The sequence below is a fragment of the Balaenoptera ricei genome, chromosome 11 (assembly GCF_028023285.1).
Source record: "Balaenoptera ricei isolate mBalRic1 chromosome 11, mBalRic1.hap2, whole genome shotgun sequence".
Classification (NCBI taxonomy): Eukaryota; Metazoa; Chordata; class Mammalia; order Artiodactyla; family Balaenopteridae; genus Balaenoptera; species Balaenoptera ricei.
The window spans coordinates 100,300,502-100,326,069 of record NC_082649.1 but is presented as its reverse complement, the minus strand read 5'-3'; the positions used below and the strand labels follow the sequence as shown (position 1 = coordinate 100,326,069).

The following is a 25,568-nucleotide window of genomic DNA, read 5'->3' as shown; positions in this document are numbered from 1 at the left end:
AAATTCAATGGATGTGCTTTACTGCAGGCCAGAGGGGACAGAGGAAAGAATCACTGAACCAGAATATAGGGCAATAGAAATTACCTAATCTGAATAACCAAGAGAAAATAGACGCAAGATAAATAAGTAAACACAGCCTCAGGGACCTGTGAGACTTTAACAAAAGATCTAATGTTTATGTCGTTGGACTGCTGGAAGGAGACAAGAAAGGAAGTGAAACTGAAAAAATACTTGAAGAAATAGTGGCTGAAAACTTCCCAAATTTGGCAAATAACATAAACCTACAGATTCGTGAAGCTGAGCAAAATTCCAAAGGGAATAAACTCAACAAAATCCACACCAAGGTAAAAAACAGGTAAACTTTTGAAAACTAAAAACAAAACAGAAGTCTTGAAAGCAGTGAGAGAGAAATGACACCTCATCTATAAGGGGGAAACAATTCAAGTGACAGTGAATTTCTCATTGGAAACCATGGAGGCCAGAAGGAAGTGGCACAACATTTTTCAAATGCTGAAAGGAAAGAACTGTCAACTCAGAATCCTATATCCAGCAAAAATATTCTTCAAGAATGAAGGGGAAATCAAGACAGTCTCAGATGAAGAAAAACTGAGAGAATTTGTTGCCAGAGGACCTACCCTAAAAGAATGCTAAAAGAAGTTTTCTAAACAGAAAATAAACAATAAAAAATGAATCTTGGAACATCAGGAAGGAAAAAAAAATATGGGTAAATGCAATTGACCCTTTCTTTCTCTTCTTGAGTTTTCCAAATTATATTTGACAATTGAAGCAAAAATCATAACACTTTCTGATGTAGTTTTAAGTGATGTAGAAAGAACAAGTAGTAAACAAAAATTAAAATTGCAGACTTAAACTTTAATGTATCAGTAATTACATTAAGTGTAAATGGTTTAAATACACCAATTAAAAGACTGATATTGACGGAGTGGCTTGAAAAACATGACCTGACTATACACTATCTACAAGAAACTCACTTCAAATATAATAATACAGGCAGGCTGAAAGTAAAAGAATAGACAAAATGTATATCATACCAACATTAATCAAAAGAAAATAAGAGTAACTATATTAATATCAGATAAAGTAGACTTCAGAACAAAGAAGATTACTAGAGTAAGAAAGGAATATTATATAATGGTAAAAGAGTCAAGCCACCAAGAAGATATAGCAATCCTAAATGTATATGCACCAAACAATAGAGCTATAAAATACGTGAAGCAAACAGTGATGGAACTGACCACAATTATAGTTGGAGACTTCAACACCCCTCTCTCAATAATTGATAGAGCAATTAGACAGAATATCAGAGCAAGGAGAGCAAGGATATAGAAGAACTCAACAACATCGTAAACCAACAGGATCAAATCAACATTTATAGAACACATTCTTTTCAAGCGTCCACAGAACATACACCGCGATAGACCATATTCTGGGACATAAAATAAACTTCAGCAAAATTAGAATTTAAATCAAAGAGAATGTGTTCTCCAATTACAGTAAAATCGAATAAGAAATCAATAATAGAAAGATAACAGAAAAATCTCCAGCCACTTGGAAGCTAAATAATACACATCTAAATAATGCATGGGTCAATGATAAAGTCTGAATGAAAAATTTTTAAATATATTGAACTGAATTGAAATAAAAATACAACATATCAAAATGTGTGTGACATACCTAAAGCAGTGCTGAGACAGAAATTTATAGTACTAAATGCATGATTAGCAAAGAGAAAAGCCTCAAATCAATCATCTAAGCTCCATCTTGACAAAATAAAAAAGGAAGAGCCAAATAAACCCAAATCAAGGAGGAGGAAGGAAATAATAAAGAGCAGAAATCAATAAAATTGGGAACAGAAAATGAATAGAGGGCTTCCCTGGTGGCGCAGTGGTTGAGAGTCTGCCTGCTAATGCAGGGGACACGGGTTCGCGCCCTGGTCTGGGAGGATCCCACATACCCCGGAGCGACTGGGCCCGTGAGCCACAACTACTGAGCCTGCACGTCTGGAGCCTGTGCTCTGCAACAAGAGAGGCCACGATAGTGAGAGGCCCACACACCACGATGAAGAGTGGCCCCCGCTTGCCGCAATTGGAGAAAGCCCTCGCACAGAAATGAAGACCCAACATAGCAATCAATCAATCAATCAATCAATCAATAAATCTTTAAAAAAAAAAAAAGAAAATGAATAGAGAAGAAGCAGTGAAACAAAGAGCTGAGTCTTTGAAAATATCAACAACATTGACAAAATTTTAGCAAGACTAACAGGGAGAGAGAAAGAAAGAGAAGGAAAGAGAGAAATTACCAAAATTAGAAATGAAATGCGATATCACTATAGACCTTGCAAGTACACAATTGGATGGTAAGGGAATACTATGAATAACTCTACGCACATAAATTTGACAACCTAAATGAAATGGACCAGTTCCTCAAAAAATGCAAACTACTACAGTTCACCCATATGAAATAGATAATCTGAATAGCACTATAATTATTGAGGATTTTTAATTTTTAATTTTTAAATACTCTAAAAAGAAATCCCCAGACCAGATAGTTTCACTGGAGAATTTTACCAAACGCTTAAAAAATTAACACCAACCCTACACAATGTTTTCCAGTAAGCAGAAGAGGAAGGAACATTTTCCAATTTATCTTATGAAGCTAGAATGACCCTGATATCAAAACCAGACAAAGACAATACCAAAAAGAAAAACTACAGGCCCACATCCCTCATCAATATAGATATGAAAATCTTTAATGAAACATTAGCAAACAAAATTCAGCAATGTATAAAAGCAGTTATGCATCATGACCAAATAGGGTTTATTCCAGGAATGCAAGGTTGGTTCAACATTTAAAAATCAATTAGTATAATTCACCATGTTAATGGTCTAAAGAAAAATCACATGATATATCCATCAATGTAGGAAAAGCATTTGATAAAATTCAACCATTCATGGTATAATCTTCAGAAACATAGGAATAGAGGGGAATTCATTCAACTTGATAAAGAACATCTACAAAAATCTACAGGTAATATTATCTTAATGGTTAAAGACTGAATGGTTTCTCCTAAAATTGGGAATAAGGCAAGATGTTAGCTCTCACCACTTATATTCAAATCGTGCTGGAAGTTCTAGCCAATGCAACAAGACAAGAAAAGGAGTACAGATTGGAAAGGAAGAAATAAACTGTCCGTATTTGCAGCTAACTTCATCGTTTACATGAAAAATCCAAAAGAATCTATTAAAGAAAAAAAAACCTCCTAGAACTAATAAGTGATTTCAGGAAAGTCATAGGGTACAAGATAAACATACAAAACTCTATTGTATTTCTGTATACTAGCAATGAACATGTGGGCACAATAATTAAAAATGCAGTGCCATTTACAATCACTCAAAAAATGAAATACTTAGGTGTAAATTTAACAGGACATGTACGAGATTTGTATGCTGAAAACTACAAAAAAAACTGATGAAAAAATAAAAAAATAAATAAATGAAGCAACATATATGTTCATGGATTGGAAGACTCACCATAGTAAAGATGTCAGTTCTCTGCAATTCCTACCAAGATCCCAGCAAAATTTTTGTAGATGTAGAAAAGATTATTCTAAAATTTATATGGAACAGCAAAGGAGCTAGAATAGCTGAAATGGTCTTGAAAAAGAATAAGTAAGAAGAGTCAGTCTACCTGATTTTAAGATTTATTATATAGAAATCAAGACTTTGTGGTATCAACAGAGAGATGACACATAGAGGAATGGGATGGAATAAAGGACCCAGAAGTAGATCCACACAAATAAGCCCAACTGACTTTTGACCAAGGTACAAAAGCAGTTCAATGGAGGAAAGATGATAACCTTTTCAATAAATAGTGCTGAAGCAATAGGACATCCATAAACAAAAACAAACAAACAAACAAACAAAAACCTGTCTAAGTCTTACGCCTTATACAAAAATTAACTCAAAATGGATCATGGTCTTAACTATAAAATGTAAAACTATAAAACTTTTAGGGGAAAAATGTAAGAGGAAAATCTCTGGGATCTAGGGCTAGGCAAAGAGTTCTTAAGCTTGACACCAAAGCATGATCCATAAAAGAAAAAAAATGATAAATTGGATTTCACCAAAGTTAAAAGCTCATGATCCACAAAAACAAACAAACAAAAAAACCCTGTAAAAAAGATGAAGACAAGCTACAAACTGGGAGAAAATATTTGCAAACCACAAAATCTGACAAAGTACTGGTATCTGATATGTATAAAAAACTCTCCAAACTCAACCATAAAAAGAAGTCAAACAATCTAATTAGAAAATGGACAAAAATCATGAAGAGACATTTCTATGAAGAGAATATACAGATGGCAAATAAGCACATGAAAAGATGTTCAACATCATTAGTCATTAAAGATAGGCAAATTAAAACCACAGTGAGATATAATTACACACCTATCGGAACAGCTAAAATAAAAAAATGACAACACCAAATGCTGGTGAGGATGCAGAAAAACTGGTTCACTCATACATTGTAGGCAGGAATGTAAAATGGTACTATAAAACCATTTGGAAGTTTCTTTAAAAAAAAAAAAGAAAAACTAAATATACAACTACCATGTGACCCAATAATTGTCCTATTGTGCATTTATCCCAAATAAATGTAAACTTAGGTTCACACAAAAACCCTGTACACAAGGTTATAGTAGCTTTAGTAATAATTGCCAAAAATTGGAGAAAACCCAGATGTCCTTTAATAGATGATTAAGCTACCTATGGTCCACCCACATCATGGAGTGGTACTCACCCATAAAAAGGATTGAACTGTCTATACACACAACAACCTGATGAATCTCCACTGAATTGTGCTGAGTGAAAAAAGCCCGTCCCAGAAGGTCACACATAGCATGATTCCATTTATAGATATCATTAAAAAAACAACATTATTAGAGAACAGATTCATGATAGTCAGGAGTTAGGGATGCAGGCGGCGCGGTGGGGGGAGGTGGTGACTATAATGGGACAGCCCAAGGAAGCTTATGGTGACAAAAAGTTCTGTATCTTGATTGTGATTGTGGCTACATAACACCACACACATGATAAAAACGCACACACACACACGCACGTACACACAAGTGCATGTAAAAATAGGTATTATTATCCTATCCTGCAGATGGGGAAACAGAGGCTTGGAAAGGTCCAGCCACGAGCCCCAGGCAGGGCCTCTGTATCTCCAGAGCACATGCCCATGACCACTCTGCCTCACTCCCTCTGCCCTTGCAGGCCACACCAGACAGCAGACAGAGGACAGGGAGACCCCACCTTGACACCCTGCTGGCAGTAGACTAGCTCCCCTGAGACGGGGCCTGGGAGGGGTGAAGCCCACCCAGGCAGGTCTTGATGGAGAAGGCAGGGGCGGGGTTCCCCTGCTTATCTTCCATCTCCACCCCACCTGACCCTGGCACTAGCCCAGTGCTGGCACACAGGGGACGCTCCACACCGCTGTTACCTTCCTCCTCCTTGCTGACTTGAGTCCCCGTTGGGTCACCCACCCCTAACCAATGCCATCTCCCCTTTTCCAGAGCTGAACTTCGTCACCCAGTCCCCAGAGCCGGCAAGACATGGGCCCTATTTTCCAAACCCTGACGCCTTTCATATAACCAGAAGACGTGGAGGGGTGAGTTGGAGACTGGGGTTTTGCTGGAGCTGGAGATGGGGAAGATCTGGGAAGAGAGCACCCTTGCAGGGGGTGCTGATGGAGGGTCTGATAAGCAGGAAAACAGTGTTTGACAGCAGCTGCCTTCCATCTGCCAATCTAGCGGGGACACTTGAATTATTTATGCACCATTGTGCAGGTGTGGGGAAATCCCCCCACGTGTCTTTGCGTTTGAATAGGGAGCACGGCTAGGAAGCGTAGAAGGAAGGCAGCATCACTGCACACAGTGAACTGAGTCTCAGGTCCCTCGTCAGTAAAATGGGACGGCAGCAGCATCTCCGTCTTGTCAAGGCCAAGCAAAGATAATCCATGTAAAGTGCTTAGAAGAGTAGCTGGAACATAATAGGTGCTCAATACATGCTAATTGCCTAGTGCATGTTAGTTAAATGGGGCAGCCCTCTCTCTGGGGTCAAAATGCCGCTTAGCCTTCCAGAGCCAGCCCATATGGCAGCTCTGTGAGATTTCTCTGGCTCCTAGCTGGGATTAACCACATCTTCCTCTGTTCTCCCAAAGCCCTTTCTTTGGGCCTCTGTTATTGCCTTGCTCGATCCGCCCTGTGTTACATACCTAAGAACCTCAAAGTCCATGCCTGCTTCCCCAGACCCACTCCTGTCAGGGAACAGAGGTCACACTGCTCATCTTTGAGCGTCAGAAGCAACTTACCTTCCGAAAGAACAGCCTCTGAGCTAGAGCTCAGAGTCAGGATCTCATCTGACCTTCCCAGAAGGTGTCGTCAGCCCTTTCACGGGTGAGAACACTGAGACCCAGAGAGAAGTAACTTTCAGCCAGGAGCTGGGAGAGCCAGGGTGCAACTCAGAGATTCTGAGCTCACTTTCTATTACCCTACCCTGCCGGCATCAAGGAAGATGAGTGACTCCAGACCCAAATAGGGGAGGAAGCAGACAGGCAGACTAGCTGCGTGCCTCTCTCCTCAGCCCTCAGAGATCACCCAGATCTCTTACCACTCTGAAGTTTTGTTTCCTGCCCAAGCACTTTGGGACTAACCAGATTGCTTCCAAACACATTACATAATTGTGCACATATTTATTTAATGCCATCTCTTGAATATTAAACAATCGATAATTCGGAACAGAAACACGGGCGTCTAAACCCAGCAGCTTTTGACAGGCGTGGGTGGGGAAGGAGGTTGAGGAGAGCCATCTATGAGCCATTACGGGAAAAAGAGGTGACACCCCCCTCCCCCTCCCGAGATGGGTTGAAAGGCTTCCCAGGCTTATGGTTGGCAAAAACGTAGTGGAATTTTCACCATTGGGGTTCCACCTCTTTTATTATATAATAACAAAGATGCATTAGCTCTTCCCTAAAGGATGCTTGGAGCCAGGGCTTGGCCACCTGTTTATCTGTTTATGAGTGTTTACTGAGCATCCTCTATGTGCAGTCTCTGTTACACTCTGATTCACCCTTGGGGGTGCCTTCGAGTATCAAACACATGAGACCCGGTCCTCATACAGTTGACCAAATAAATACAGAAGATGGCTTCCGGGCACGGTAAGCTCTGTGAAGAAAACAAAACAGGGCTGCAGGGTGGGGAATGGCGGGCAGTCCCTGTGGAGGGGACTTCTGACCAGAGGTCCCAATGGGAGAAGCAGCCAGCCATGCAGAGGTCAGGGTGGTGAGGAGAGCATTCCAGGCGGATGGGGACGGGAGCAAGGAGCAAGTGGCCCTGGTGGGGTTGAGGAAGAGCGAAGAAGGCAGTGGGCTGGGGAGGGGTGAGTGAGGGCCCCACGTAGGCTACGCAGGCAGAGGGATACCCCCCTGCCAGGATTGTTGGGGCCGGACCGAGAGGGCCCCCGTGAGGAGTTGGAATTGCAGTCCGTGTGCAGCAGCAAAGCTGTTGGAGGGCTCTAGCAATCTGATGAATGTTAGGAGAACATCCCTCTGCAGCTGGGAGAGGACTGGGGGGTGGCAGGCATGCAGGGAAGGGCTGGGTCGAGGTTCTAGGGCTGGAGTGCTGGGGGTGGGCAGGGAGACTCCAGGGAAGACACAGGAGGGGCTGGCCGGGCCCCAAATGCTAATGGATCCGTCCAAGGTGATGGCGAGAGTTTCTCCCAGGGCAGCTGTGGAGGGCCTGGCCTGAGCCGGCAGGAATCACAGTAACTCTGATACTGATGATAATAATAGTACCTAGGATTTACTAAGCACTTACGTGCTGTGAGCCAGACGTTGGGCCGAGCCCCTCATCCTCACCACCAGCCTGTGATATATGTACGTTCATTATCTCCATTTCACAGAAGAGGGAGGGGACCAAGGCACAGAGTGGTGAAGTGAAATGCCCAGGGTTGCTCAGCGAATTAGTAGCAAAGGTGGGATTTGAACCTCGTCCATCTGACTCCACGCGTATGGCCCTCAGTCCATGCTGGCTGAATGAACTGATAACAATAACAGCAATAGCAATAATGCGAGCAGTCACTTAACTATGGCGCTGGCTATGTGCCAGGCCCTACTCTAAGCGCTTTATAAAAACACTAATCGTTTAGCCTTCACAACAGCCCATGAGGCAGGCACGACCATTATCCCCATTTTACAGAAGGAGAAACTGAAGCATGGAGCTTACCCTAGCCAGGATTTGAAACCGGGAGTTCTGGCTCCAGAGTCCAGGCTTTTAGCAAAATGCAGTGTAAGTTGGGGGAAGTGGACCACCTACGATCTGACTTGGCGCCATCTGCATTTCCAAGTCTGGGGCCAGGCCTGCGGGTGGGGCAGGCCCTCCGGGAGCCTGTGGGAGACCACGAAGGGCTGAACTGTCCCCCACAGAGCCTGCGGGCTCCTCAGTGGCCAAAGCAGAGGGCCTCCCAGAGCCTGGCCATCCTATAGCTGCCAAGGTGAGCCAGTGCGGCCTGAGCAGAGAAAGTCCTTGACAACAGAATGGAGAAATCCCACCACTCTCTTTGCCAACAGGAGCACACAGAGAGAAGTGAACCGAGAGGGGTTCATCAAGTCAGAGAACGTCCATGGGAAATGTTTACTCCAAGTCTATTCAGGAACAACCCCCAAAGCAGTCCCAGTGGAACCTCTTTTAAGTAAAAACTACAGGCATCCTTCCCTATAAATAAATCCAACTGGCAGAGTTTCCACATCAGAGCAACATATTAGGCCGTCGTAGCTAAGGCCAGTTTACAAGTAAGTCAGCCGTCCTTCAGAGGTGGACGGTAATTCCCATCTGAGGGGCAGCGCTGGGGCCGGGGAACAATGCGTGCGAAAGTGCTGTGTGAAAGGTGAAAACTTGCACACATAAGGGCTTTTAAAGTATTTGCGGATTCGTAAATATCTCATCCTTTCCTTGCATCCTGCTCTCAATGAGAGAACAGAGAAAAACGTGGTCCCATGCCCTGGCCAGACTGCCCAAGAGTCTGCAATACCGGGGATGGAGCAGAGAGGCTGGGGCAACGCACCCCAAACCCCGGAAACTCCTCAAAACAGGTTCTGTCTTGGGAGGTGGGCACGGCAGAGGACCAAGCTCCACGGCTCTCCTGCCGGTGTCAGGTCCTGACCGTGCAATCCTTGGCAAGGCGTTTAAATTTCTGCCACTGCAGTTTTATGTCTTCCAAATGGGAGTAAGAAGCCCTCCCTCTTGAGACTGTTGGACGGGTTAAGTGGGAGGGGACATCTCAGGGCATGGAGTGTCACCTGCTGCTCAGTGGGTCTCTGCCCCCGGTGGCCCCAGTGGGAACAGTTGCCTCAGGTGTGAGGACCCCAGACCCCTTCCCACTGGAACCATATCAGTTTCTCTGAACCGTACGAACACTGGGAACACTTTGCCACCTGTGTTAGTTTGCTGGGGCTGTTGTGATGAAGCACCACAAGCTGGGTGGCTTAAATCAGCAGACATTTAGTGTCTCACAGATCTGGAGACTGGAAGTCTGGCATCACGGGGTTGATTCCTTCTGAGGGCCGTGAGGGAGACTCTGTTTCCGGCGGCCTCCCCTGCAGCTTCTAGTGGTTGGAAGTTTCATCATCCTTGGTGATCCTTGGCTTGTGGATGCATTACCCCATCCCCACCTTCACATCATCTTCCCTCTCTGCTTATCTATCTCTGTGTCCAAATTTCCCCTTTATAAGGACACCAGTCCTGCAGGGTCAGAGTTCACCCTAATAACCCTCTTTTAACTTGCTTACCTCTGAAAAGACCCTATTTCCAAATAAGGTCATGTTCACAGGTACTGGGAGTTAGGACTTCAACATTCCTTTTGGGGGACACACAACACCCTCCTAATTGTTTGAAGCTGATTCTGAATGGGCTCCAGGTTCATTCACGACATTTCTGAAATAGACTCAAAGAATATTTTACATCATTTTCTAAAAGAACAATTGTCCTCAAAATTACTGGCTCCTTAGCTTCCAGTAGATCCCTCATGAACACTTGGCCTTAACAAACCCCAGTCTGGCTCTCTCAGCCATTATCTTATGTGAAGAGCAAGTGGGTTTGAACCCAAGCCCTTGGTCAGCCCTGACTGTGAGCTGGACTCCAGGAACATGGGAAGCCACGGTCCCAGCTGTTGATGCAGTCTCAGGGTAAGGCCACAGGACAGATAGGAGTGCACCTGGCTGTTGCTGGGCAGGTGGGTGCTGGGGCCACCAGGGTCCTTCCCAGCAGTGATCTTCGAGAGGTGAGGGGAAGAGGCTTCCTTCCCGGGAAGGAAGCCTTTGTCTCCTTGCAGGTGGACATGAGTGCTCCCAGAACCACAAGAGAACCCTCACCTGCTCTTTCCGTGGTCAGATAACTAATCAGTCACTCAGCTGTCATTCTGGGATGAGACCTACTCCTGGGCCTCTGTCTACACAGGAAGTGCAGAGGAACCCCGAGCCCATCATCCCCATGGCACCCCCAGCCCGGGTCCCTGGAGAGTGAGGGGTCGGTAGTAGACCCCACCTTCTTGCCTGATCTCCATTCTTAAAATAAGCTCCCCCACCTTGAATATTGGAGGTGCCCACTTCACTTGAACCGAGAGCCAGGAATCCGTTTCCAAACGCGCCGTGACCGGGTAGGAGTGCCCTGGACTCGGCACAAGCAGGCCTGGGCGCTGGGTCGAGTCCCAACGCTGCCAGTCTGAGCTCTGTGATCCCAGGTGAATCTTGCACTTTTCCAGTCTCAGTTTCCCGTGTACAAAGTGGAGATGTTTCCTACCACACGAGTGAGGGGCGTCTTTAAAGGGCTCGTGCAGTGCTGGGCACCCGGTCGGCATGCTCCCTCTTCTCTCTCTGGGCTTCAGTTTCCTCCCCTGCCAGCAAGGCTGTTGGACCGAACGGGCTCTGGCAAGCTCCATGTGGCTCTTGGGGTGTCCTCCAGGGAGTCCAGTGTCTGGCCGGGCCGAGGAAACCTCCCAGCCCATAGGCCTGCTCTGCCAGGAGCTCGCTGAGTGAGCTGGGGCAACTGCTCCCCACTGCTCACAGGCCTGGTGGCTCAGGGTGACCGTGGCGAGGTTCCTGGAGACTCTGACCTCATGCAGCCATCCAGAGGTCTGAGTTTGTGCCTCACCAGGTGCCCTAAATTCTCATACCCCATTCTTTTCTTGCCCATCTCAAAGGCTCTGAGAATGCCAATCAGATGCTGCCTACCCATCTCCAGGTACCCAGGCCACCTCCGGCATGCTGGAGGCAAAAGCATCTTCATGGGGACACCGCCCAGCGCCTCGCACATGCCATGTCCTGTGCTCGGCACCCGACAAGTACTTGTGCAGCTGAATGTATTACGGGATCCGCTCACCCAGATTGAAGTCCAGGGGGCAGAATGTTTTACCCCTTCTGGGGGAGGGAGGTAAATGTCCCAGGGACATTTCTATTCTCAGAGTGGAGCTGCAGTAGAAGAAGATGCATAACAGAAGTCACTAGTGCATTCATGGTGGGCTTGTGGGCAGGAAGGCTAGGGACGGGCTGCATTCAAGTCAGCCTTTCTCTGCGACTCTTGTGGAGTGAGGTCTGACCCTGAGCCTTGAGATGGTACTGTTGGTGCCTTTTCACTGTCTCTGGGGGAATTCTGCTCACCGCACTGCACCAAGGTGAGAATGAAACAAGAAAATATGTAGGAAGTAGAGTGGGCACATCGCGTGGTAGAGAGAGCATGGACGTTGGGTTCACACCTGGCCCTGCTGGGTGACCTTGAGCAAGTGACCTCCCCTCTCTGGGCCTTAGCTGGCTGATCTAGAAACAGGTCACAGTGTTGTCATGAGGACCAAAGGCGCTCCTGTAGGCCACGTGCCCACCCCCGCCTACTCCCTCCCCCACGCCCCCACCCCACCAGCTGATTGCATGGCTAGTCCTTGCCCCCCTTTGCTGGGCCCCTGGCATCATGCAGATAGGCCAGATGCCCAACCTCAGATGCCAAGAGCAGAATCCCCTGGGCCCGGCCTGGGAGGGGTCCTGCCCTCCAGGTCTTTCCTTTCACTTAGTCTATCTTCGCTGGGTGCTGGCAGCTGCAGTAGCAGAAGCCCTGTGCTCAGGCTTGGAAAGACCAGACAGTGTCAGTCACTCAGTGTGGGGCCCTTTCCTCTCTGTGCCTCAATTTGCCTGTCTATAGACTGGGCACAGCACCCCCTGCCTCAGGGGCTGGCATGGGGGCTACTGAGGTAACCAATACGCAAGGGCCTGGTAGGTAATTGCTCAAAACTATTTGCTGCGTCAGAGTCCAATGGGGTCAAAGGCCACTGGGGTCCCAGGCATTCCTGAGCTCCCTCAGGCCTCACTCTCAGCCTTGGCCTGCCTGGGGTTGAGGGTGCCCCCTCCCCAGGGTCAGTGGGAGAACTAAGAAGGGACCTGCCTTCCCTTCACTAGGGAAGAACAGTAAAAACTTGTAGCATCTTATTGTTAGAAGGAACCAAAGAACTCCTCAACAACCCCACCCAATGACTGGTAACTTTTTAATTTCTTGCTGGTTACCTCCAGGGACAGGGACCTCACTACCTGTTGCGTGACCAAGAGCAGAGATGGCACCCAGTTCACACACCTTGTGCGCAGGCATTTTATGCATATATAAACCCAGTGCTCCTTACTCAGGGCATTATGACTTTACACACAATTTTAACCACATGAGTTATCTGATTTCTTTAGCTTAATTGAAGACCCTGCTCGGGTTTCACCTCCCCTGAAATCATCCCCAAGAGAACTTCCATTCCCATGAAAATTAACCACTCACCCTCTGTCCCTGCAGCTCTTCAGATATGTCTCTGTTGTAGAATGTATCCTATTGTGTTTTACTAGGCTGTTCAGTTACATCTCTCTCACTAGATCCTAACTCCCTAGAAGGAGTGGGGCAGTGGAAAGAGCTTGCTTGGACCTTAACTCAAATAGGTCTGACCTTCATGCCCTCTTCCCTCCTGGCTGTGTGACCCAGAGGAAATGACCTAACCTCTCTGAGCGCATGGATCAACGTCAGAGTCTTCATGATCCTCTCGCCCTCCTTGAGCAGAGTCCAAGTCTTCTTACCCCTGAGTCCCTAGTCCCTGACCCACAGTGGGTGCTGAGCACTTGTTGAGGAGAGGAAGCGCAAGGAGGCCATGGGTACAAGTTATGAGGTGGCAGGGGAGGGAGTTTTTCTGCTGGAAGAGCATGCAGTGCTGAAGCCAAGAGACAAAACAGTCAGGAAAATAAGATGCACAGACCAGACACATGCAGCAGTCTGGGGCTACTTAGGGAAGGGGCAGCAAAGGGAAACACATCACCACCCAGGAGCCACCCCAGGCAAACTGCCAGCACTGTGGTCCCTGAACCAACTTTGTTCAACAGGAACGTGTTCGTCTAGTACCTGTGTGACTTAAACTGCCTTTTAAAGAGCAAAAGGCTGAGAAGCAAAGGAAATCGCTAGGTTGACTAAATAATATGTTTGCGACATGGATGTTCTACTGTTTGTCAAATAGGAGCCGTTGTGATCAGCAAAATATCAATTCATGTAAAAGTGAAAAACATAGTCAAGGGCGAGTTCCTTACACCTGAAATGTTTAAAGTAAAACAAACGTCAGCACGCAAAGGGGAAGATTATAGGAGCTGGGAAGTCACTCGTGTGGAAGGGCTCCTTCTCCAGAGATGCTGGAGAAAGTCTGTCTCTCCGTTCGACAGGAAACAGGCATGTTTTCTTCCTGTTCTCTGTCAGTGGACAGAAGGGAATCGGGCACGCTATAAGGGAACAAGCAAGGAGTGTCATGGGGCCACGAGACAGGATGAGTGGGGGACTGTGTCACCTTTTTTCCCTTTAGTCTAGAGAGGCTTCCTGGAGGAGGCGAGATCCAGGCTGTTTGGTCCAGGCCCTCCCCACTGCCCCTGGCCTGGCCTCTCCCCAGTGCTCACACTCACGTGGCTGCTTCATTGGAAGCCTCTATGCTGGGGTCTGTCCAGATGCACATGTGGCGGCTGCCCTTTCCTGATGTTCCCAGGGCCACTCTATACCAGTGACTTGTACAGGGAGTCCTCAGAACAAAAGGACTTCCAGGTAACCAGGATTGGAGCCAGGGCACCGCTGATAGGATCAGAAGCCTCAAGTGAACGATAGCCCAGGAGGAAGCCAGGGCCACAGAGAAGCGCCCACCACCCGCACTGCTTTTGGCAGTGGCACTGTTTTGCCGAGCACAGGCGCTATGGAGGCCGGCCGTGCTCCCCCGCCCCTCCCCACCCTGGCCTCCCCTTCGCTGGTCCCAAGACCAGAGAGGGAGGCAGCCCTGCTGGCAGCTGGACCAGGCACCGTGGCCACCTCACAGGGTATAGCCACAGGCTGCAGACTTCCGTGGTCACTGTCGGTGCTGAAGCCAAGAGGTCAGAGTGGGGGTTTGTGTCCGTGGCCTGGGATGCAGCGGGGACACCGGGGGATTCGCCAGCATCTCCAGCCCAGGTATGGGTGCATGGTTCACCGGCATAGCCTGCAGCCCTGGACTGGCTGGGCCCCTCGGGGGCCTGGGACTCCAGGGCAGGGGGGGCACTGAGATGGAAGCAACTTAGTGCAAGGGGAGAGACAGCAAGCCTATGAGTGCTGGGCCGGGAGGGAGGCTGGAGGGCAGGCATGCCCTTTGAAGTTGATGAGGAGCCCCACGGGGTCAGTCTCTGGTCCTCACTCAGCTCTCTGGGCACCCTTCCTGCGCAGGGCTGCTAACGTGAGCGAGAGAGTGAGATAGCCCAGGTTCAAATCCAGACCCCTGTGTGACTTTGCACATTTACCTCTGCTCTCTGTGCCTCAGTTTCCCACCCTGTAAAATGGGAGTGGTGATAGTGGGACCTGTTTCTTAAGGCTGCTATGAAGATCAAATAAGATGGCAGATGCAGGTCCGTAGCTCTGAGCATCTCCACTGCCCCCTGCTACTCCCTGAACGAGGGACCCACCTTCAGAGGGTGCCTGATCAGCGCTGGAAGGAAAATTAAGAGACTCTTTAGGCTATCTGCCTATTTCACAGGTGCAACTGCAAAGGAGATGCTCTAGGTTATGGCCTCAGACTTCAAATCAGACACACCGGGGTTTGAACCCTGTGTCTGCAGACTTTTCAGCTGGAAGCCTCAGACAAGTTCTTAACCCTCTGACCCCCATTTTTTCATATGTGAAGTGGAGATAATTATAGGATCTACTTCATGGGATACTTGCGAGGATGAAATCATGCCTCACACATAAAAGGTTTATCCTGTACTTCATACTTAAATCGGGAGCCACTATCACCACCACCGTCATCACTATTGTTACTATTATTGTTGTTGTCATTGTTGTTGATGCTGATGTTTTGAGCAAAGGGAGACTCAGAGAGGGAAAGGGACCTGCCAGCAGTCACACAGCAAGTCAGAGGGCAAGACAGGGTCCAGCCCCGACCTCCTAACCCCAAGTCCCTGTTCTTTCTGCTTCCCTCACCATCTCATTGAACCTCATTGGTCTTCGCCGCCCCTCAGCACATCCTGCCTAGAGCTTGGTTTCCGCTTGCAAGAGGTCACCCTAAAGTGTTTGAGACCTGTCTTTTACTGACCTCATTGCTTCTGGGCACAGATTTGGGGGCACCACACAGGGGAAGCTGGCATCCCCCAAGATGCTGGGCCAGCAGAGAGCTGGGGGAGGCTATCTTCTCCCCATGACTTCCTCAGTGCCCCTCCAAAAGCCCACAGCTTCCCACTGTGCCCAGGGATCCTTGGCCAGGGAGAACCCTGAGGGGGGCAGGATACAGCTTTTGAGGGCAGAACTCCTTGTTTTCCAAGAGGCTCCTTAGGAAGGGAAAGATTGGGACCTCAGCTTCCACCAAGGTTTCCTTGGATGTTGGGGACAGATCTGGGGTCACCCTCAGGGGTCTCCTGGTTCCTTAGCTGATCTGGGCCACCTCTGAAGGCTTGCCTCTGTCTCTGCACCTTCTAGCCATCTGAGCTTGGGCCTTCCCTGGCAGGGAGGGATGGAGACACAAGAGGAGGCTGAGGAGGGAGAGGAGAGAGAGGATGGAGTTTGCTTTAAGGAGAAAGAAGAGTTATATACTTGTTTTAATAATATAAATATTACATGAGCAATGATAATTATTATGATTCCCGTTTATTGAACACTTACTATGCACCAGGCACTGTGCTAAGAACTTTATATATGTTATTTCAATTCATCTTGACCATAGCCTAATCAGGTAGAAAATATCATGATACCCATTTTACAGATGAGTAAACTAGAAGAGACTTATTTATATACCATGTGGTAACTACAGATGCCAAGCAGATGAAATAAAGGATGGATTCTGAGTGGGATAATAGGAAGTGCTGGGGACTGTGGCAAATTGGAGAGAGTCATTTCAGTTGTTTTTTTGTTGAGGCATGATACACATACATTAAAGCAGGTAAAGAGCACTCATCTCAAATGTACCATCTGATGATTTTTACACATATTTACACCACCCAGATCAAAGTACATATAGAATATTTCTAGTACCCCAAACATTCCTTGTGAGGCATACAAATTTAATTTTTTAAAAAATTCTGCAAAACTGTCACAGCCAAGAGGCACCTAAGGAAGCATGATGACTAAATATAATCTGGTATCCTGGATGGGATCCTGGAACAGAAAAAGGACTTTAGGTAAAAACTAAAGAAATGTGAACCAAGTATGGACTTTAGTTAATATTAGCATATCAGTATTGATTCATTAATTGTGAAAAATGCACCATAGTAATGTAAGCTGTTAATAATAAAGGGAACTGGATGTGGGGTAGGTGGGAACTCTCTGTACTATTCTTAGCAAATTTTTTGTAAATCTAAAACTGTTCTAAAACAAAAAGTCTGTTTAAAAAAAAAAGCACTCTTCAGGTATTTAAGCAAAATATATCCATGGGCAGGGTCTGGCCTTTGAGCTGCCAGTTTGTGACCTCCAGTGGTCTAATGCCCTTATTTTACAGATGAGGAAACTGAGTCCCCCAAAGGGGAAGGCACTCGTCAGGGTGCCACAGTAGGTCAGTGGCAGAGCCAGGACTGAAAGGCTGGTCAGTGCTCAGCTGTAAAGGATGGGGTTTGGGGCGTGGGTTCAGGGCTGCCAAGGTCTCCCTGAATCCTGAGTGCCTTGCTGAGGACTCGCCCTACAGGAAGCTGCCAGGTGCCACTGGCTTCCCTCTACTGCTTCCCCCTGAGCTCTCCAGGGCTGTCAGTTGGAAACCAGTTCTCCCACTGGCCTCGGCCCCAAAGGGAGTGGTCATGGGCAGTTCCTGTTCTGGGAGCAGGGTGTCGCCTTCCCACTCCCCCCCCCCCCCCCGCCGCCGCCAGCCTCGATACACCTGGTACATGTCCCCATGGCCAGCATGGGGTCTGAGTTGAGTGTTGGATGGATGAATGAGTGAAGAAATGAAGGGGGGAAGAAATGAATGGAAAGCATGGATGGTTGAGAGAGGGTGGGGGGAATTAAGGGTGCCAGGAGTGCAGACTCTGCAGCCAGATGGCCTGGGCCTGCCTCCTCCAGCCACAGGACCTTGGACAAGTCAACCTCTCTGTGCCTCAAATTCCTCATCTGAAAGTGGAGATAATGGTAGCTCCTGTGCCTTACAGGAGTGTGGAGAGGATTAAAGGAGTTGATTGACATGAGGGAGGGAAGTAATAAATATAGGCCAGGAGGGAAGGAGAAATGGAGGAGGGGTGATGATTTCGTTTTCGTATTGGGACATGGAAACCTGGATGAAGCCACAGGACTGGCCACTGACCCAGAAAAGGGGTTGGGCAGCTTCACACAGTGGTTAGAGCACAGATTCGGGAGCCAGGCTGCCAGGAATCAAATTCCAAGGCCACCACTTACTAGCCACGTGGCCTTGGGCAAGTGAGTTAACCTCTGTGTGCGCCAGTGTCTTCTCTGTAAGATAGGTGTGATAACAACAGCACTCGCTTCACGAGGTTGTTATGAGAATTAAGTAGTTGTTTGGTATGTGTGTAGCCCCTGGGACTATACCTGATATGTTTAAAACAACCTCTGGCATATAACAAGTATTTGTTAAATAACTGGGAGAGCTTTTATACCAGAAACCCACTCCTCTCTCCGGAAGGCACTGACTCTCGCCAGAGATCGAGGTCCAGGCGTTATAAATTCTCTTACCTCCTGAATCCAGGCAGGAAACTGCCCTTCGCAAAGCCAGACGGGGTGAGGGCCGAACTGCTGACCAGTTGCCCATGTATATGGCCTCACCCACTCCAGCCAACCCCGGGGTGAGCAGCATTTCTCATATTTTAAGAGAAGCCAGAAATCTGGATTCTGCACAATTCCCCAATTTTTAAACATTGGCTCTCAGTTCAACTTTATTTTAAGCTCTGAGCAAAACAAACAAATTTATTTTAAGCTGGCTGCTCTCCCAAACAGTTGATTTGCAGCTTCCACCCCAGTCAAGCCCTGCCAGTTTGTTTTCTTTTATTATTTTTTTCCTGCATTTTAGAGAAAAGGAAACTGAGGCACAGAGAGAAATGCTTGGACCTGTGTGTCTGACTTTTTAGTGGAGGCAACAAGCAATCTCCTAGTTTCCCTCTCCCGGCTGCAAGCGACACAGGGTCCCCAGGGAATCCACCAGGCTTTGCAGCAGGTGAGGGAGGGGGACTTGAGGGGGAATTTTCCCCTCAGCCTGGGTTCTTCCAGTAGCATATTTGAAATATGATGTTTGCTGACCAGATGCCATCTGCGCCATGCGTCAGGGGTGCAGCTGATATGAAGCAGAGTTTCCCCACTTCCAAAGCCTTAGCAAAGATTAGGGATGCTGGGACCCCCAGCTTCACTTCCAACACTGGCCCGGCAGATGGGAGGCCACAGTTCCAAGGGGTTCCTGACCCTCAGTCTGTGGGAAAGAGCTAGCAATAAACTCTGTGTAAAGAAAGTCACTAAGTGAGAACTAAAGGGGTTGAGGAATGAGGGGAGGCATGTTCTGGAGGGATTTTTTTTTTTTTTTTTTTTTTTGCAAGAGGGTTAATTTACAGACCTGTCATACTCTGAACTTGAGTTGTTTTCTCTTTTCTATTGAAAAACTGCTCTTTGGTTCCCATTTACTTAACCTGTCTGTGCCTCCGTTTCCTCATCTGTAAAATGGAGATAAACATTGTACTAACCTCCTGCAGCTTACGATGAGGATGCAGTGAGACAGCATGTGCCGAGGATTAAGCAATAAAAACCAGTGTGGTTGTCATTGTCAGCTGCAGCCCGCCTCCCTGTCTGCACAGGTGGTGACTTGAGGAGCTGTGGCTCTTAGCCTTTCTTCACCCTGACTCTCTACGTGTTTGTGATCTTAGCTTTGTCTGGAGACCTACCAGCTGTGGAGTGCCTCTCATGGGTCAGCTTCTATGCTAGACCCTCCCACCCATTTTCTCTTCCTTAACCCTCAGAGCAACACTGGGAAGCCAACACCATCATCAACTTTGCAGATGAAGAACCTGAGGCTCTCGGAGGAAACATGACTTATCCAAGGTCACACCCACAGGGGGACCTGACCTTGAGCACACCCTGTTACCTTCCTGAGCCTCTAGCTTCCTCATCTGTAAAAGGGGGTTCAGGACACCCACCCCAGGGCTGCTGTGAGGACTTATGAGGTAATGACTTGGAAAGTGCGCTGTCAGCTGCAAATCCCAGCCAAATGGGCAGCATCAATGTGAGTCCTGCAGAGGCCTGATCCCTTTCGGGGTTCAGTGCGCTTTGGCAGCAAGAGCTACAGAGGAAAGTTATTTCAAGTGTCTTTTTCTTGGGTGGGTTCCAAAATGCATCTCCTCTCTCCATCTAACAAGTGCAAAGCTGGCTTCAGCAGGGCCTATGCCTAATGCAAGTAACCTCCAGTGCAATGACCTGGGAGGCGGAAGGAGGTGGGCATGGTGGCCACAGGGGAGACAGGGTCATGCAGAAGGCCTCAGGCTATGGAGTCAGATAGACGTGAGATCAAATCCTGGCTCTTCCACTTCCTAGCTGGGTGACCTTGAACCTGCTGTTTAACCTCTCTGAGCCTCACACGGAGTATTGTTATGATGGAGGGTCGGGGCGGGTTGGTGCTGAGCACGGCTGCTGAGAAGCACAGCATGAGGATCCACAAACATCCAGCGAGACAAGTACCAGGTCCAAGGCTGGGGCAGCCGACCTTGCAGAGGGTGGGGGGCTGGATAGAAACCAGCCACAGGGCCGGGGGAGAAGGGTTCCTGCTGAACCTGGGAAGGGAACACGGGTCAGGCAGGATTTAGCAGGACACACACACTGGGAAGGAACGCCAGCCAAGTAGGTCTTAGCAGCGCATGTACGCTGGCCCATGCGTAGCTGGAGGGCAGGCACAGGTACTCTTCGTCCCTGTGGCCTGGCTCCCGACCAGTGCACAGACTAGATTTTAAACACTGAATTTAGCATCCAGTTCCCTTTCTGCCTCACACCTACCCGTTTAATCCTCCTTGTCCTTCAGTCTCCAACCCCACCACCCGCCTCTGTGAAGTGTAGAAGAACACAGGCTCCGGTATCAGACAGATTGGGATTCAAATCCAAACTCTGCCCTTTCTGGCTGAGTAGCCTTGGGCAAATTACCTCCCCTTTCTGACCCTCAGTTTCCTCTTCTGTAAGTGAGCTAACACTGCCCCTCCCCCCAGCAGAGTTACTGTAGGAGAGGATGTAGATGAAAGCACCTCGCATGGTCCCTGACACATAGTAGGCATTCCAACAGTGGCACTGCTGTTGTTCCTTCCAAGTGTAGCCCGGGGCCACCTCTGGCTCCTCTCTTCTCCCCAAGGCAGACTGAACTCCCCAAGGAGTTCACGATTTGTCTTTACATCTGAGATGACAGGAGACAAGCACCTAGGCTGTATACATCAGTGAAGAATAAGTGTCACCCCCATTCCCACAGTCTCTTTACATAATTTCCACACTGCTCCTATGTTGATTGGACATGGTGGGCTTAATAACATCCATAAAACACCTCAAAAATGAGCACCAGAAGGCAAATCACTCGGGATGAAGGGGTGAACCACCCTCAGGGACTAAAACACCATCCTCTAGCTGTGGGAATGTGAACGTTCATTAGTGTCTCTGAAAATTCCCAGGTTGAAAGTTCATGAATGAAGGGCTTTCTGGTCCCGGATCCCATGTCTTATTCTTGAGGATGGCCTGGAAACCCTGTACCTTTGCTCAACTGACTATTTATGGGTGCCTCTCTGGCACCTCCTGGTCAGGCTGCGTTCCTGAAAAGTAGCCCTGGCTCTGATCCCTGCGGCAGGAATCCCACTAAGGTGGGGCTGGTGGGGTCTGGGCCCGTAGAGGGGTCCCCTACCCATCTGGGATGTGTGTGCCCTTGAAGCCTGTCCGTGCCTGTCTCACACCCACTTACCCTACATGCAGTGCAGACCCTGTTCTGGGAGCCTCCTCCTCAGAACTGGAAACAGGGCTCCCCCTGTTATTAGCTGGGAAATCCTGCTTTAACACCCAGCACTGTTGGAGCATCTCCACGGCCATCGGCAAGGGCCTCGGAGAGATCGTCTGCAGCAACGTGGTCTCACTGCCACCCCCTGAGCCCCTGGTGACGTGGTGCCTACAAAAGTCATGCAGTTTGGTCCAACATAATCACAACATAAAGGAACAGTCCCTAGCCCATGCTTGGCCCCTCCAGCCCATCTCTTCTTCCGTGTTACTTAGGATTTCTCTCCACTCACCTCCCACAGGCACAGAGGGGTTCACCACCTGTTCAAGACCGGGCGTCTGAGCTTAAAGCTGGCCCCCAGCCCCCTTACCGCCTGCTCCAGCGCTGGCTCCCACACCCGGCCTCTCCCTCTGGGCCCCTGAGCTAATTACAGGCTTCCCTCAACGATTCTAAGGAAAAGCTAACTAAATCAGGGTCGGCCATCAATTTTCCGGCTAAGGATAGGCAGCCCGACCCCTCCTTCTCCATTCCGGGATTCTGAAACCCTGGCTGCAGCTTTGTTTGAGTCTGAGAACAGAGTTTCTCTCTTAGGGCTGATTCGAGGAAGAGCAGCAAGACAGGACATTTCCCTCGCTGCTCCTCTGCCCCGTGTCGGGGTGACCATGTGGGAGCAGGTAGGGGGCTTGAAGGACTGGGGTGCAGCCAGATCTGAGCAGCTCGGGGAAGGTGTGTGAGGAGATGAAGCAGGTGACAGCCTCTCACATGCAACATATAAAGCAGCCAGCGTGGCGCAGGGGCTGAGCCAGTGTTTGTTGAATGAAGGAGTGACTACAAAGCGCCTGGCCCAGTGCTGCTTGCAGAGTAAACACTGAACGATGTTCTTTCTCTTGTCCTTCCTGGAATTCCCATTTGTAACTATAAATATTCATGGGACAAGGTGGCTAAGTTCCTAAAACCTTTATGTGAATACGTTTATTGCACATGTTTCCCCTTTGAAATGTGAGGGCAAGAAAGGTCAGGGATGGCTAGGGGCAGTGGGGGTGGGAACTGAGGGCTCTGCTCCCACCGCCTGGCTTCCTTTATCTGGACTCAGCATCCCCTCTGTAAGGAGGGGTGCCTTGATACGAGTCCCACCTGTGATTTTCAGCCCCTTCCTGCTTTGTCCCCTCATTAGCCGTGTCCTCCTAACCTCCTCGCAGGGGCTGATGTCCGCAACCAGCACGTGGCCATCATTATTTGTTTACTCGGTGCCCACTCGATTGCAGGCAATGAGTGACATGCTTAACTAATTAAGGAGACTCCAAAGGCAGGGAACACATGGGGGCTGAAGACGCACTCTGTGTGCCAGGTTCAGCAGAGCACTCAGGACACAGGCTCTGGAGTCTGATTTGAACCCCAGCTAGCTGTGTGACCTTCGGCAAGTCACCTAACCTTTCTGTGCCTCAGTTTTCTCCTCTGCAAAATGGGCGTGATAGTAATAGTATGTCCCTCATAAGGTGGTTGTAAGAATTAAGTGAGTTCATACGTCCCAAGTGCTCAGAACAGGGCCTAGAATGTAGTTGGCGCTCCCTAAGCATTAACCATTCCTCGTATTTCAGAACTAGGAGCTCACTGATTCCTCACCAAAGCCTGGCCTGTACAATGGCTCCCGTTTTACAGATGAGGTTTGGGGAGGAGAAACCCCTTGGCCCCGGTTACCTAGAATGAAATCCCGGCTCCACTGCTCTCTCTCAAAGAGGAGGGTCTGGCAGTGCCTGTCAGGACAAGCAGGGCTGGGGCAGCACAGAGGTGGCGAGAGAAGAGCTGGGCCTCCCTCAGAGGCGCGAGCCGAGTCTGGAGGTGGCTATAAATACAAGAGGCGAGGGGCTTTCTAACTAGGCCAGGAATGTGTGTTAATCATTGAGGTCAGCCGGGCCGCGGCAGCTCTTGGCTGGAAAAGGGTGTATCCAGGAGCGAGCTCTCAGGAGAAAGGCGCTGAGGAGGAGGAGGAGGAGGAGGGCGACAGGCAGTGCCCAGCGGGGGGCACGCTGGCACCCGGCCTTTGTCATGGGGCAGGGGCCAACCCCCAGGAAGGCCTCTCCTGCCCCTTGTGATCCTTGAGAAACCCGCCTGTAACCCAGATCAGATCAGCCGCCTCAAACCCACCGGCCGGCCAAGGCCACAGCTGTGGTTCGCAAAGGGCAGACCCGGGCCGCATTCTGGGGAGTGAGCACTTATTTTAATGTGTTTGGGGGAAAACACAACTGGCAAAGCAAATCCATGATCTCTTGGCTGTGAATGCTTAAGATAATATACTAAGAAGGTATATACGTTTTTTAAAAGGGAGTTGAGTGAAAGAAGGACGTGAAGTGTGTGCTATACCTGTGGAGGCGGCAAGCATCATTCCTGAGGTGTAGGGACTTCTGGTCCCCAGGCGAACTGCCAGCCGCCTTGCTGTGGGGTCCCAGTGGCCTCTGCCACTCCCAGCCCACAGCCCAGCCCCGCCCTCCCCAAACATGCCAGGCACTGGCACCCCACCCCACCTCCACTCTCTCTGTGCCTGTCCCCCTTTCCTGGCAAGGGCCAGGAGAAATGAGGTCCTCGCTGGGACCTCCTCCCGACTGCCCTAGGCCCTTGTCCATCCACGGCCACTCCCTGCCTACGTGAGAGTCACCATAGCTGGGACCATGGCTCCCTTGGTGATGGGGAAAGCAAGCTCTGGGTGTTTCTGTCCCCCTGCTGTGCCCAGGAGGCAGACACCCGGTCACATTCTGGAGCCGTCACTGCCTGGTGCCAGTCCGTGCACGTGCACTGTCACCCTCGGGGCTCCGTCCCCTCCCTCATCTGTCAGATGGGGACACCAGCTTTCCTTCCCTGGGGTGGGGGTGGGGGGCCGGTGCGTGGAGTCAGTGTGCTTACTCCACCTAAAGGCCCACGTCAGCACTCCACAAACATTCTCCTGATTATTCGCATCATCAACACAATTGTCATCATCAGGGGCCGATGGATATTTAGTAAGTGAGTCCACGGTGGTGCAGGGTGGAGGGGAAGGGAATAGGACTAGGGCATCTTTGCATTTAGGATCAGGAGAAAGTTCTCAGTGCCTACTGACTCCGCCCCTCTCATTTTGAATACGGGGAAACTGAGGCCCGCGCTGCAGCCCTGGAACCAAGGCCCAATCTCTTGCTGTTCCACCGCCATCTCCCTCTCCAGGCTGGGGGAGGAGGTGACTGAGGCTGGACTCACCTGCCCAGTGAGACACAGCAGGCCTCCCAAGCTTCCCAGCGAGACTGGGGAGGAATTCCAGGGGCTGCTGCAGCGGAATTCTCACTTCACCCAGGCAGTGAATCAAAAGCCTCATTCTCTGTAGATTCCTCCCATAGGTGGGAGCAGATGTGACCTTTGTCATTTGTTATTTTTAGCAGAGCAGGCGAAGAATGATTAAAAACCTGTACGGGAGCTGACTATAAATAACATGCCTGTGGCGTTTTTTTTTCTTTAACACATCTAAAAATTGTAGATCTCAACAAGCATTGCCCTTCAGAGTAGAATAACAGCATTAGCATGGCGCTTTACTATTAGAGTCAACTCACCCCAGCTATTGCTGGGGATCACCGTGCAAGTCCCCAGGGCAGACACTTTTCTCGTCCCCATCCTGCAGGTGAGGAAACAAGGATGAGCTCGGCTGGTAGAGCTGTTGGCACGGTGCCTGACCCATGGCAAGAGCCCGATTTATATCACCATCCTTACCAAGAAGTCTCTGAAAGGCCGAGTAGCTTGTTTGGTGTCACAGGGGAAAGGCCCAGGGCCAGGACCTCCTCGGGGCCACCTGTCTCCAAACGCAGTAGTTCACTGGCTGCTAGTGGGCCTCATGGGGCTGGAGGAAGAAGAGGTGGGCATGGAAAGATCAGAGGAGTGGGTGCCAGGCATCGTGGAACTTCAAGATGAGAGTTTGAACGAGAAGGTTGTGGCTGGGATACTGGAGGCTGAGAGGAGGGCTGACAAGGGTTCAGAAAAGGGGGCGAGGGAGAGAGAAGATAATTGGCCACCAACCTTCTAGGGCTGTGCCTCACCAGG

The 25,568-nt window shown here is 49.1% G+C and overlaps 1 protein-coding gene across 4 annotated transcripts in view; it reads left to right on the top strand.

Moving 5' to 3' along the window:
- ATP2B2 (ATPase plasma membrane Ca2+ transporting 2) overlaps positions 1-25,568 on the top strand; it is a 352,425-nt gene that overhangs the window by 154,147 nt on the left and 172,710 nt on the right. For 3 of the 4 annotated variants that reach the window (XM_059940370.1, XM_059940375.1, XM_059940371.1), the window contains one exon: positions 5,594-5,688. The exons of the other annotated variant lie outside the window; for it this stretch is intronic. The gene's annotated coding sequence lies outside the window, so the exon portion shown is untranslated. The remainder of the gene's footprint in view (positions 1-5,593; positions 5,689-25,568) is intronic. 4 annotated transcript variants of the gene reach the window in all.